Here is a 14,032-nt window from a genome sequence, read left to right as displayed (position 1 = left end):
CAGGCTCTGTGGATCTGGGATCACATGCTGCCTGGAATGCTGTCATAGCAACTAAGAGTATTATCCACATTCTACTATTTCTCACATTAGGTGAGTCAGACTACTGGTCCTTGTACCCCACAGTAGCAGAAAAGACTTGCAGGCTGTGTTGCTATAGCTGGATGACTGAAAATAAGTCTAATGATCAGTGACATTCATAGTCATCGGTTTGACAACTGGTACAGATGTCAGCAGTGATACATCTGGCTGTTGACAGGCTTAAACAGACTTCAGTCTTCTGAGCATATGGTTTTATACAACTGCACCACTGAGTCACACTAACAGTGTTCTCGGATAAAACTGAGAGGAAGCAAGTTTAAATGATGGAAAAAGCAAATAGCCTGAAACTGATTTATCTACATAGCAGAGATTAAACACTTTCTGATTTTCATAGTTATTTGAGGCTTTACAGTACATAATTGTCTATTAATCTGAATTCCTCAGTATTTATGAAAAGAATTTCATCTGAAGACAGAGCCAAAGAGGGAAAGTTGCAGTCTAGTTGCTTAGTATCTAGTTCCGAGACTCATGGAAGACTGTGATAAAATATATCTATACTATATGTGGTTTCAGCTTTCTCTACAGGACATGTCTTCCCTCTTATAGTGTTTTGTTTTGTTTTTTTTCCCCCAGCATTGCTACAGAGAGTAACATGTCTTCTACATAGAATCATAGAATCGTTACGGTTGGAAAAGACCCTTAAGATCGAGTCCAACCGTTAACCTAGCACTGCTAAGTCCACCACTAAGCCATGTCCTTGAGCACCACGTCTACCCTTCTTTTAAATACCTCTAGGGATGGAGACTCAACCACTTCCCTGGGCAGCCTGTTCCAATGACTGACTGCCCTTTCAGTGAAGAAGTTTTGCCTGATATCCAACCTAAACTTCCCCTGGCACAGCTTGAGGCTGTTTCCTCTTGTCCTAAATCTGGTATATTGTTCAGGAAAATGAAAATTCCCAAATGTTTTCTGTCCATTACATTTCTACTTATTTTCCAATAGCCCTTCTCGCTTATCACAAGCACCAAATCCTTTGGCTCCTTTCTCTGTTGGTGGCTTTGCGTATGTCACACCATTATTTCATTTAATGATTTGCCATCATTTATACGATTAATCCTGTTACTTGCTGTTATAACCTCAAAACATATTGCCACATACCAGAAAGAGTGATAGAATCCAGAAGTCCACTTACTTTCTCTCTCCTGTCCTAAGGTAATAGATTTAAACTTAAGCTACTGTTGTAAAATTCACGTAATATTTAAACATAAGGCAACTCTCCCAAGTAAGCCAGGGCTGGTTTCAGTGTGGTCTCATGCAATTACTTTTTGACAATTTTTTTTTTTCCAGTCATAGTGAAATATTCCGGTAACAGTGGATCTTTAATTATTGGTGCTGTTGTGAAAATGTATAATTTGCTCAAATGGATAACAGTGAAATATGACCTAGGATGTACATAGCTCATTCAACTCTGTGGTTTCTGTCTTCAGTATGATTTACTACACAGAATCACTTGATTGTCTCAGGTTTTATATCGTTATGAACGTTTAATGAATTTTCACTGGAATTTGAATTTTAAATCTAAGGCAAAAGGAATTCTAATGGATTCTGAGAATTGGGATAGGGAAGAACTAATCTGTTGTCTTTTTGTGTGTTTTCTTGTTTACCATTGGTTGCCTTGTAGGTACTTAATTGAGGGTCCTCTGATTATCAGCATGGACTGATATCATTGCACTCCAGGAATTTTAAACAGTGGGCCAGATGTTTTAAGAGTCAGCAGAGGCATCGATAGCATACTAGCATGAATAATAAAAAAAACCAACCTATCTACAAAGAGTAAATGAAAAAAAAATCACAGACTTCCTTTTCTTGTTCTAAAGGAAAAACTCATGCTGAGGCACATAATGTGTTTAACGTGTTGGTAAATAGCAATAGACTTATAAGCTTCTTCACTTTTATTTGGCTCATCAGGTGGTAGGATGTATAAACTGTAACACTAGCCATAATAAAGGAGCTAAGGGTCCTTTGAAAATATTTGAATTCAGTGTACAGACTATTATTCTTCCAAGACTTGCCTTTGCCAGTTCCATTTATAATCTTGCCTGTGACACTGTCGTACATTCTGGTCAGGCATGTGCAAGAGAAGAATAGGAAAGAGTAACAGACTTAGGAAAAAAAAAGAGGGGCCTTTTCTTAACTGGTCAGAAAAATAAATTTCAAAATGACAGGTCTCTGTAAATCAGGATATGATAATGGATTAAATGTTAAGGTGCTTAATGTGAGGCAGAGTACAGAAATCTTTAAAATTAGGTAGAATACAGAAAGGGAGCTGAAGCAGAGTCACTGTTTTCATAATCAAATGACAAAACTATATTTATGCTAAAGTAATCCACACATTCTACTAGAATGTACTACAAGAAGTAAGTGGTGAAATAAACCCATTTATTAGTATGTTTTCTCATAATTTCTGTTTACAATACCTTCTCTATAAATCTGAGTTTAGGTGTAGATTAACTTTGTGACTGACCATTTCTACATCAAAGGACTAACTGAGCCTGAATAATTTTGAAATTTTCAATTTATTTGCTTCAGCACATTCTCATGATGAGAAAAGTTGTTTGTTTTTTCCCATTGTGGGGATGGGGAGAGGAAACAGAACAAAAATTGATTACTTTTTCTTTGGAAAATGCTATCATCATTGTGGAGAGCAGAAGATATGTGTCTGTTTAAAAACATGACCTGTATAGTGTATTTTCCCAGGACTCTGTGAAACACCCCAGTTTGATCAAGCTATGGGCTTTTGAAAACCATATTTTACATGCTTTAATAAAGACTTTGTTGAATTTTGCAAGTACATGCCCTGAAGTTTCCAACCAAATGAGTTTATTCCAGTTCAAGGCTGCACAGGATTTTCCTTATAATTACAGTTTGAGGTTGCTTGGTCCAGTTCTGTGCTTCTGCAATGTCTCACATGCAGTATGCTACATGTGAGATGAAGATGATGGTACCAAGCTTAAAAAAAAAAAAAAAAAAGCCTCATCAGTTGTAGAGTAGAATAATATGAGTAGAAAAATGGGCTTAGAACTTGATGGGGAGAGGCAGTGAAACTCTGACTGGCAAGGAGATTAAGACTTAATGCTGGATAGTGCCTGTACAGTGATAGATGGGGTGTTGGGACTGGAAGTTAGGTGAGAATAGGAAGTGATGGCTAGGAGCCCATTGGGAATACTAGAACTGGTGGATACTGAGACTTTAAAGAGAAGAAAGTTGAATTGAGATTTGATGGGACAGATCATATAATGGGAGAAAACTAGTACTTACTAGATGGGGAAGGGACAAGAATATGAGATTACAAAATTGGGTACCTTTAAAATGAAAGGGAATTAATTAGAATTGTGGACTGTAAAGAAAAAAACAGAACCTTGATTTGGAAGAAAAGGTGAAAGAAATCAGAAAGGCATCCAGAATGGGTCAACAGAACTGTAATGGTTCATCTTGAGGAGGGAGAGGAGACCACACTGCATGATGGAGAGGGATGGAAATGAGTCAGTGGCTTCAGTCCATGAAGAGACTGGGGACGGGATGGAGAATTAGGTAGAACTAGGAAAGGACCAGGGTCAGAATAAGTGCTGCAGGAATAAGCATTTAAAAGAATAGGTAGAAAAGTCTGTCCCCTCTCATGTCCCTGCCCTTTCATAGTCTGAACTAGAATGGAAACTTCCTTGGCCTCACTGTTACTGTTTGCCATCGGCACGTATTGAACAATGTATGACTCTTCTCCCTGTACTGCTAATAGAAGCCCAGTGGGATTATCTGTCGGGCAAGTCCACATCTAGAACAATGTTTCTGCAATATCTGGGATGAAACACACCTAGGAGGTGTGCTTTATGGAGAGATTAGGACTAGTTATAAAGTCTGCTTGTCATCCAGTAGAGTATTCATCCCCATCTTTCATAGTAATCACACAGAATTCGTTTCTAAGAGACTTGCATGAAAATAAGTTAAAATGAGGGAAACTTCTCATCTTTAAGTGAGGGATTTCAGAAGGAGAAGGGACAAGACAAAAATAATTGAGTGCTGTTCTGGAGAAACTTCTATGCCAAAGAGATCCTACGTGATACTGCGCAAATGTTTCCTCGGTGCCTGACTTGATTCCTCAGAATCTGACTGGCAGAAGTCCCAAACTCCACAACTGTACTTGCATTCAGTGGACTTTGAACTTACCAACTGTTCTTTCATTACTGGATACTCTGACAGGCATTTCAAACTGATACAAGAAAGAAGATACTCCTGACCTGAATTTCACTGTCTCTCAATTCTCTGTTTTGAATCAGTACGTTACTGTCTCCTTTGTACATAAAGGGTGGCTTAGGATGTACAAGATATGTAAGGAACGTGTCGCTGAAAAGACCATCCAATGAACTGCGAAGGTGAAATACAATATTGTGTAGATTCCCACAATGAGAACACCTTCCATCCTTTTTGCTCATTGAAGCAAAGGTCTTGTGTGGGGACGGGGTAATGGGGTACATGGCAAAAGATTTTTATCATAATGCATATGCAGAAGATGACCAAAATAAGTCCTGGCAGAGTGAATTCTATCATTTCCCAGTCTTAGAGCACTCAACTTTGCAATTTTAGCTATGTTTTTTCAACATAGACTTGTGTGTGTGTGTGTGTAATAATGTCAGCTTAATCGGCAACTGGGTTACTCTTGTAATGAACTATTATAAATTTGCCAGTAAGTTAAGTCACACCATGTGAATGTGTGAAGTAGTATAGTGGTGAATCAGGTTTTCATTAGGGATATTTGAGTGGAGTCTCTGAACAGTGTACATGGAAGGCCAAGGGCTCTATTTTTCCGTTGTCATACAAGTATTTTTCTTGTGATAAATTGTTCCAGTCTCTAGCTCCAGGCTTGACATCCAAACAGAGTTTGTTTTGTTTTTTCTTTCCTATGGATATCACGTGTTCTTTAAAGTTTTACAATTCAGGGGAGTGTTTTTTAACTTATGTGGATCTTGGTAAAAAAAAAAAAAAAAAAAAAAAAAATTAAAAGATGTATAGCTAAATAATATAGAAAAAGGCAGAAAAAAGAAAAATATCTCTTGTGGGCATTTTAAGAAGTTTCTTAAATCCACAGTCATAAATGCTGGTGGTGAAGCAGAGTGATCAAAGTTATGCAACTGGCATAATTATTTTGTTATTTTGACAGTTTGAGGGGAAAGGCTTGGGGGGGCAATGTAGGCAAAATCTGGGAGTCCTGCCAGCTTTCCAGACTGTGCTTATACCCAAAACCTCTTAAAAAATTAGATTGAACATGATTAATATACTTCCTACTTCATATTTACTCTGTTGAAGAAGCTCTTAATCTTATCTGGCTCCCCTCAGAGAAGCGGGTTAGAGAATCTAATAGGCTTGGGGGGAGGGTGTTTTTTGTTTTTGGTTTGGTTTAGGTTTTTGCTTAAAAAATGTTGATGTGGTGATTTTTACAATTATTTCACATCTATGTGTGTTAGTCTTAGAGATGAGGTAGCACAGACAATAGACTCGGGAATGGTCAAGAACTATTTTTTTTTTTTTTTAATAGCTGGTGGATGGATAGATGTCAAAAGTATGGAATGTGTAACAGTTGGGAGAAAGGATGAAGTGATAAAGGAATACCCTTTCAAGTTTCATTTAAGGGAAAAAGACGCCATCTTTTTCCTATTCACAATTTCTGACTCGGGCTGACAGGGTAAGGCAGCTCCTATACTTTTATATAGCTTATAATATGCAGCCTCAGTCTAGAACATGCAGCATCCCTGATTTATTTATCTTAGAAAGCATACTTTCTTCCACTGCTCTTGGCTTTGATTGCTGTGTCTAGCGTAAGATCTTATGTAGGCAGACCCACATGATACTATATTATGTAGGTATAAAGAAGTTAATCCTATTATATCCTTGATGCAAAACATAGAGAAGATTTAAATCAGGCCATAGTCCCACCTCCTTTGCTCACAGTCTCAGCATCCTTGCCATAAGTGATTTCAGGAACTAATTTCTATGCCTTTATTCTTTGAATCCAAATTGACTATTGTAAGACCTCCTTTACCTGTGTAAGACCATTTTGTAGTATGAATTCTTGACTTTGTAGTATATACATGTACTTGTGACTCTAATATGTATGTACACATATTGGTGCAGTAACTGAACAATATCTCTAAAGAGCTGCATACAACGAGCATCACCTAATATTTCACAAATATTTAAATGTGTCTCTAACAAGGTTTCTGTGTTATGGGTGAGAGAACAGGAGAAGACAGGACTAAAGAATATTCTGCCCTTATCTAGAGCTGCATGGTCTAATAATGTTTTCTTCTAGTGCCCTGGTAGGCAAAAAAGAAAAAAATTATATTTTCTGATTATACCTTCAGAAGTAACTGATTCTGACACTGTTGGCAGGTACTTTGTTCTAGTCTTCTTATATGTTTGAATTAGTACAAATGCTATTTCAGCAAATGGACTTGGACAAAGAGTTTTCATTATTGTAGTATTCCTGAAAGACAGAAGCAGGTGAATCAAAGATGAATCCTTGTTCTCCAAGAAATGAAAAATAAAAAATTTTGTTTACTTGCTTTTGTGGAAGTTCCACGCTTTAAATTTTTTTTTCAGCAGGAAGACTAGAGTATATATACATTTATGGCAAATAAAGGCAGAATAATGCTTAGGTTTTTGTCTCTACATGAAGTCCTTACTTCTCCAAGGGGGGAAATAAAATGTAACTTTAAGGTTATGTTAAACTTTTTGTGAAAAAAAAAAAAAAAAACAAAAACATATTCTTACAAGTCAGAGAAATAAATTAAGGTTAATATTGGCTGAAGTTGGAAGCTTTTTTTCCTCTAAAAGTATTGTGAAACTGTTTCAGAAGGCTATAGTATTTTATTAATACTTACCATGGTATTGGAGGACTGGCAGAGAGAACCCATAAAGTAATCCTTCTTAATAAGTAAAAGTAGGTGTTACAGATATGATGGTTTAAGACCTGTTTAACACAGCTGGTCTACTTCTATGACTTGAAAGTTTAAAAACCAACCAAACAAAAAAACACCACCACCACCACCATACCCAAGCTTCTGAAAGTCTGTTATTAATTATCTTACACAAGTTGAGCGGGTGTTTACTGTGCTCTATGGCTTATCTTGCTCATTTTTCTGAGGTATTTCCCGTTTTTGCCATTTGGGAAATATTAGCCTACTATGCTGATGCAAGTGGCAACTGGGAAACAATATAATTTTGAAAGTACACTAATGTCTGATAGAGGGACCCAAGGGAAAAAAAAAGACAGTGAACAGACAAATTTGAGCTGTACTGAAGGTTCCTGGAAATATAATTCCTCCTGAAACAATTGGAAGTGCATTTCCAAGTCCTTGATTATTTAGGCATAGGCTAATACAAGTGGAAGCTGAGTACACAAAGCTGTGCTATATCAGGAAGATCTGCTGTGGCTTCTTTTAACTTTCTCCTTATTCTCGCTTTAAGTTTGTGCTTAATTGCTTACTAGACAGAGGCATAATGATTAGAAATTTCTAGGATATTTTCATTTAAAAAAAAAAAAAACATTTTTTTGAAGTAAAAGTCTTCTTTTGGAAAACAGTGTCTGTGACCATTTCATACCTAGCCACAGCCATGATTTTGTTCTGAAATTTAAATCTATTAAAACATATTAGAATGATATTAAAATCTATTAAAATATACAGCTTTACCATTACTGTCTATACTTTCTTTTCCTTTTTTTTTTTTTTGTTTTTGGGAGGTTTTTTTGAATATAACTTTAAGGAGTGTCTAGATGACGCTTTTAGTCATATGATTTCGTTTTAGGAAGTCCTACAAGGAGCAGGGAGTTGGACTCAATGATCCTTATGGGTTCCTTCCAACATGACATATTCTGTGTTTCTTTGAACTTATACTATCAAAATTCTGTTGATCTTGTAAATAACATCTCATTTTATTGCATATGAATTCCTATCAAAGATGCAAGATATCTTTGGGAAGATATTGTTTGTGGTGAGGTGATACAAGTTAGGAACAGCGATAAATACATGTCTAAAATACACCTAGAAATTATACAGTGCAATCTGTCCAAATTTTCTTCAGATAATGCTTTTCTTTAGTAGTCAATGCATTCGCTCAACCTTAAAAGGAGTAATAAGGTGCCTTTTAAAGGTTTTTTAAAATGTGTTTTCCTCTGGAGATTCATTTGCCAGTGCAAGATGAGTTACACATAAGTACTATCCGACATTAATTATTTTGTCTGCTAGTTGCATTTACAGATGAATTACAATAGGAGGATAATATGGAGGATAAAAACCGGAAGACAAGATGAAGCATAGAAATGGTGAGAAAGAAACAAAGGAATCTTAGGTTTATTATTCTATGCAAGCAATATTGTCATGAAATGTTGAGTAGACAAATGGCAACACTATCTAAACTTTTTTGTGTTACATTCAAAACAAAATATGACAAATACAGAAAGAATATAGGATACAGTGGGAACAAAAGAAGGAAGTGAGTTGCTCTGTAACAACTTTTTACGTGATGACATCTTTCAGATATAGTAGCTCCATTTCACATATTACTTTAGACCAAGTTGTTGCTGTCAGCTGCTCTAGTAAGAAATGTGCTTAAATGAGACAGCTGTAACAAGGGAGAACATCAGGTGTGATAAACTGTAATTTTATAGCTGTTATCACTAATACTGATAGGATTTGATTTGCTCTTTTACTTTAAGATCACATATACTATAAAACAGCTTATGATGGACTAGCCTCCTTGTTAATTATTCCTCTCTCTGGTTTGGTTTCTTTTTTCCTTTTTTTTTTTTTATTTTTTTTTATTTTATTGCTATTGCTTGCTAATTTCCACTGATATGTTCTGTATCCCCTTAGAATCATCGAGGAAGCCACACAAATGAGGACTTAATTTAGCTGTATATATAGTGGCGGTGCGGGTGGTCTATACATTTCAACTGTGCTTTCTACATAAGAATATGTGTCTACGCTAGGGGAAAAAAAAAATCTGAAGAAGGAATTTATATAATAGTAGAGCCAAAAATACAAAGTATATTTTGTTTAAAAATGTGATGTAAACTTTTTTCAAGTTACACAATTTCTGAAAAGATGAAAGAAAGCTCCTCTGTTTCTTAATTAAATGCATTTCTTAAATTGGAGGAAGAATTTGTGATATTGGAAATACAAGTTCTGTTTCTGACTTTCTCATAGCTTGCCTACTTCTGGTGAAGTTTCTTCTTCATTCTTCTAGTTTATTCATTGTGTTTCCCTTGGTGAAATGTGTTTAATGTGGACACAGTAGAACTGATATGTTACATGAAAGTTGTGTGACAGTAAACTTGAACAACAACAAAAACCCGCAGAAAACCCAAACCCAAAACTTAAAGCAAATATAACTTCAGCACATAGGCAAGACAATGCAGTCTGGAATGAAACTTCAAGGTATTAGTCATTTGATTTAGACTAAGTGTCTCTATATAGTGTAGGTGGAAATGTTGTGAGGATTTCTAGATTTAGTCCTCTATGTAGCCTGAACAAAAATATTTGTCTGACTCCGGCTGGCAGTCAGTATTGTACATAAACTGGCACTGTGTCTGCTATGTTTTGAACGGATAAAAGAATGCTGTTGAAACTGCCAGCTAACGAATACAGAAGACTCTCTTCATTTTATGTAAACTAAGAGATTTGATGACTTCATCAATAACTCAGTTTCCAGCATTTGGGGGTGGGGTGGTGGTTTCTACTCGGATTTAGCACATCAGTCTGAAATCCCGAAATGCACAAGAGTCTTGCTCTAATTCTTATCCCAAGCAAGACTCTGGTAACATTAACTCTTGCATATCCATTTGGGTTGGCAGCAATTTGTTCACTGTTTTCTCTAGTCTGACTTCTGTTTCCAATCTCAGTGGAGGCCAGTCCTTTGCTGAATTTTAGATGAGACATATTTCACTAATTCTGAACAGGTGTTTTGGATCTTAGTCTCTGGAACAAAGAAATTATGAAGATGCGATAAACACAAAATTAGCATTTTGCTGCCTTTGGAAATAATAATGAATGCAGGACAAATAAATTATGAGAACTCTTGTCCTTCAGCTTTGAATGCTAATGCTCTCTAATTGTAAAAGCTTGCAACTCCTTGTAGTTCTTTATTTAAACAGATTTCCTGCTTGTGTGAGGACTTTTTTTGTTTTGTTTTATTTTATTACTTCCAAAGTGAGTAAATAGCACATTGCGGGTGCTTCTGTAATGGCACCACTGCAAATGCAAGTTTACATGGGTTAAACAGGAGACTGGACAAACACTTGGAGGAGAGATACATCTGGGATCACTAAGTATGAAAAACAAATTGAACATGGAAAATCTAGCTGGATTCTATGAAGACATTAATTAGGAATTATTGTCTATGCTTGTCCTAATTTTCTTCTTTACTAGGCATCTTTTTGTAGCCACATCTAGAGGCTGAACAGAGGGCTATAGAACTCCTTGGTGTGAACCAGTATGACCATCCATATGATCATAGATTCTTATGTTAAGAGCACTTCTCTGTAAATTCCAGTAAGTGCAAAGGATTTTAACATTCAGAGATAAATTCAGGATTAGCTGATATAAATTACAGATGATTCTGAAACTATTTAGTATATAGCATACCTTAATTAAATATATTAAAAGTAGTATTACTTAGTATTTGAATAGTCTGCTACAAAATTAGTCCTACCAAATCTTCTTTGTATGCAATCCCTCTTTTAAATTTTGTGTGAGGTTAGTTAAAAAGTTCCCAGAAAATGTATTCAGTTTACTTCTGTTGACCAAATGATCTGAATAGTATTTTCTAGCTTATATAGTAAACAGCCTTCACAGACACTTGTGTTTTCATTTTTTAGTGCTGGAATGGAGATCACAACAGGGCATATGAGCCATTTAAAGTTTGCAGAGTACTACTGGCCCTGCATGTTAAATTTGATGAAAATGATGGCGCTCATAAGAGAGCCTGATTATTAGCTCATAAAATGAAGAACTTTCCAGGGGAATAATTGAAAGTTTAGTCAAGGAGTTTCTCTTTGGTCCTGGCCCTTAGAAATATCCATGATCTAAAGTGTTTAGTTTGAAGCAATTTTAGTCTTGTTTATGTTGATTCAATGAAGTTGCCCTTTCTCTCGGTTGGCAAAAACTAAGACTTTTTGTTGTAGTTGGATTGCCATGGCAGAAGGTGCAAGCCTACAGAACCTAAGATAAAAATCACAGGCTCCTTAGAAAAAGAAGTTTGAGCTGTACCCTTGTAGTAAAGAAATAAATATATCAATGTGACTATTAATGGCCTTTAGGGGAAAAAAAAGGCAAGTTAAAGTTACAATTTTTGAAAGAGGTTTAATCAGAAGGGAAGTTTTGATATACTGGATTTACAAATGTTGATTCTGTGAACACAGAATTAAAATGCAGTTAGCATGATTTACAACATTAACCAATATTTACATTGTTAAGGTAAACATTTATTTCCACATCCTTTTTCTTGAAGTATTTATATCCAATGATTCATGCCATTTTGTTTTCCAGCGCATGATATTGTTGGAAAGCTTAGCACGTTGGGGGTGTGATGAAACCACAGGGCCCAAACACTGTGAATTTGGATGCGGTATATTTCTCTTCAGTTAGCAGATGAGTAAGTAGAAGAGAGCAGACCACACATATTTACATAAATCCTGGCAGAATGCCAGCAATAGGCAATTGCCCTATAGACCATTAAAGTGTGACTATTATATGTAACATGTGGAAACAAGTGTCACATTTCAAACAAAGCAATTTAGTGCAGCAGATTTTTCTGGAGTTTTTGAGTTATATCTTCTTGTTTTAAAGCAATGAACATGAAACTGATTTGCCTAAAATTTCTTAAGGCCAACATTGGTGGATAAGGTATTGGCCAAGAGGTAAAGAATGTCTTGGATAGAGAGGTAGGGCACAGGCTGAGAAGGGGTAAAGAAAAGTAATGAAGATAAAGGGGGGGGAGGAAGTGAGACTGACTTCTTTTTGAATCTCTGAAGTCTGCAGTAATGTTATCTTTCATAAAGTTTTAGAGATCATTAGTCTCTAACTGATGCTTATGCCTTTGGGTAGGTGGGGAAATATTCTTTCATTTAACAATGCAGATATGATTCATATAAGATATCTTTTTTTTTTTTTTTTAAGTAAGGATTTCTGACATACAAGCTTGAGGGTGTATTATCCTCTCACTGTGTATGCATAGCTTTCGTTAATGCTAATTATCCAATAATGATGAAGGTGCTGGGGATTGTCTGGAGATTAAAGAGCAGCTGGAAGAAGCTGATAACCTGTGGTACTGCTCTAGGCCATTAGCCCTAGAAAGTCATTAATCTCTAGAAGTACCTGGTACTGCTATCATAAAATGACAAAAGAATTTGGAGATGGGGGTGGAGGTAGGAATGGGCAGGCATGGTGTAGGTGAATACAGGGATTACAGGAAGACCCAGTCTCATATTGTGTACCTGTGGCCCACAAAGAAGTAATCAGTGTTCATCCCAGCTCCAGAAGACATTTATATTTTGTACAAATTCTTAAAAGATGAAAGTGTCCAAAACTGTTAAATCTCTTGCTGCACCTGCAGAGCATTTCTGAAAAAACTATTGGTTATATTTTTAAGTTCCTAAATAAGTGGATGATTTTATAGAAATGCTATTTTGAGAAAATACTGAAGTTTACTTTTCATTACCTATTGGCAAATCTGTAATTCTTTTGTAACAACGAATCAGGAAGTCTCAACGCTTTTTAGAGTAAACCTGTCTTAGATTCTCGGACTTTCTCTTTGACTTTCTTCTTAGTGGACTCCCTTCTGAATAACCTAGTCTTTTGTGTTGAGATGTTTTAGCACCTATACACGTGCATACTCTAGAGTGAAGGATTTTCTTTTTACTTTCAGTGGACTGAAATGCTAAAGGGCAAAATATCCAAGTCTGTGACAGACTTAATATCATCTTCTCATTGCCATATTGTCTTTTTCAGCCAGACTTTAGACATCTGTAGTTAATGCAGTAATATTGTTCTAACTTGCAGCGTTATTTGTGATACTGCTATTTGACTGGCGCAGATTGTTGTCTTGGGATTATTTTTTGATTTAGAGAAGCTGTATGTCCCATTCATTTTATATATATATATATATATATATATATATATACACACACACACACACACACACACACACACGAGTTTTGTTTGGAGAGAAGTCTTCAGATTGCTTTCATTTCTTTTTCCTTTCTATTTGTAAAAGCTTGGTTTTTGCATTGTTGTTTTGCTTTTTTCTTTTTTTTAATTTATTCTTTTTTTAATCAGAGTGTAGAAGCTATATCATAAAAATTCTGTGACCATGAATGTCAAAGGGTTTCCAATTATGGGAATGGCTGATATGTGGTCCTTTTTGCTTGTTATACAGCAGGCTGGAACGATATTTAAAAAAAAAAAAAAAAAATTCAAGATTTATACAGACAATTCATTGGGAGGTAAAAAAAGGCTGAAAATATATATGCATTGTTTGCATCTTTGCAACTTTAGATTCAGTTCTTGTTTCAATAATCCTGTCCTAAAAGTTTCCGTTACAGGACTGAGGGTCAAAACCTTAAAGATTCCAGAACCAGTGAAAGGGTCCTTTGAACTGACAGGATGCAGTGTTCTGCTGCAAAATGTTATTTCCATATTTTCATGGCTATCTGAAAGGGGTTTTGAGTAACTTTTTTCTAGACTAATAGCTATTGTGTACTTATAAATGAAAGATGCTGAACATAAAGTGTATATCTAGACTTCTGCACCACGCAGTTTCATGTGCTTATTGTTTAGGAGTTCATCCTCCTGGGAACAGAGAAGCTCTCAACTAACTCTGTCATGAAAACATGAGATAATTTGGCCATTAGTGTAGAGAGTCTTTTCCTTTTTAGATTTTTAGT

At 35.8% G+C, this 14,032-nt stretch overlaps 1 protein-coding gene across 5 annotated transcripts in view; it reads left to right on the top strand.

Moving 5' to 3' along the window:
* DMD (dystrophin) overlaps window positions 1-14,032 on the top strand; it is a gene marked incomplete at both ends in the record, with an annotated part of 1,307,865 nt that overhangs the window by 794,088 nt on the left and 499,745 nt on the right. The gene's annotated exons all lie outside the window — the stretch shown is intronic.

The sequence above is a fragment of the Platalea leucorodia genome, assembly GCF_965183815.1.
Source record: "Platalea leucorodia genome assembly, chromosome: 2".
Classification (NCBI taxonomy): domain Eukaryota; kingdom Metazoa; phylum Chordata; class Aves; order Pelecaniformes; family Threskiornithidae; genus Platalea; species Platalea leucorodia.
Note: the sequence above shows the minus strand (reverse complement) of the source record. Positions and strands in the feature narration are given on the sequence as shown.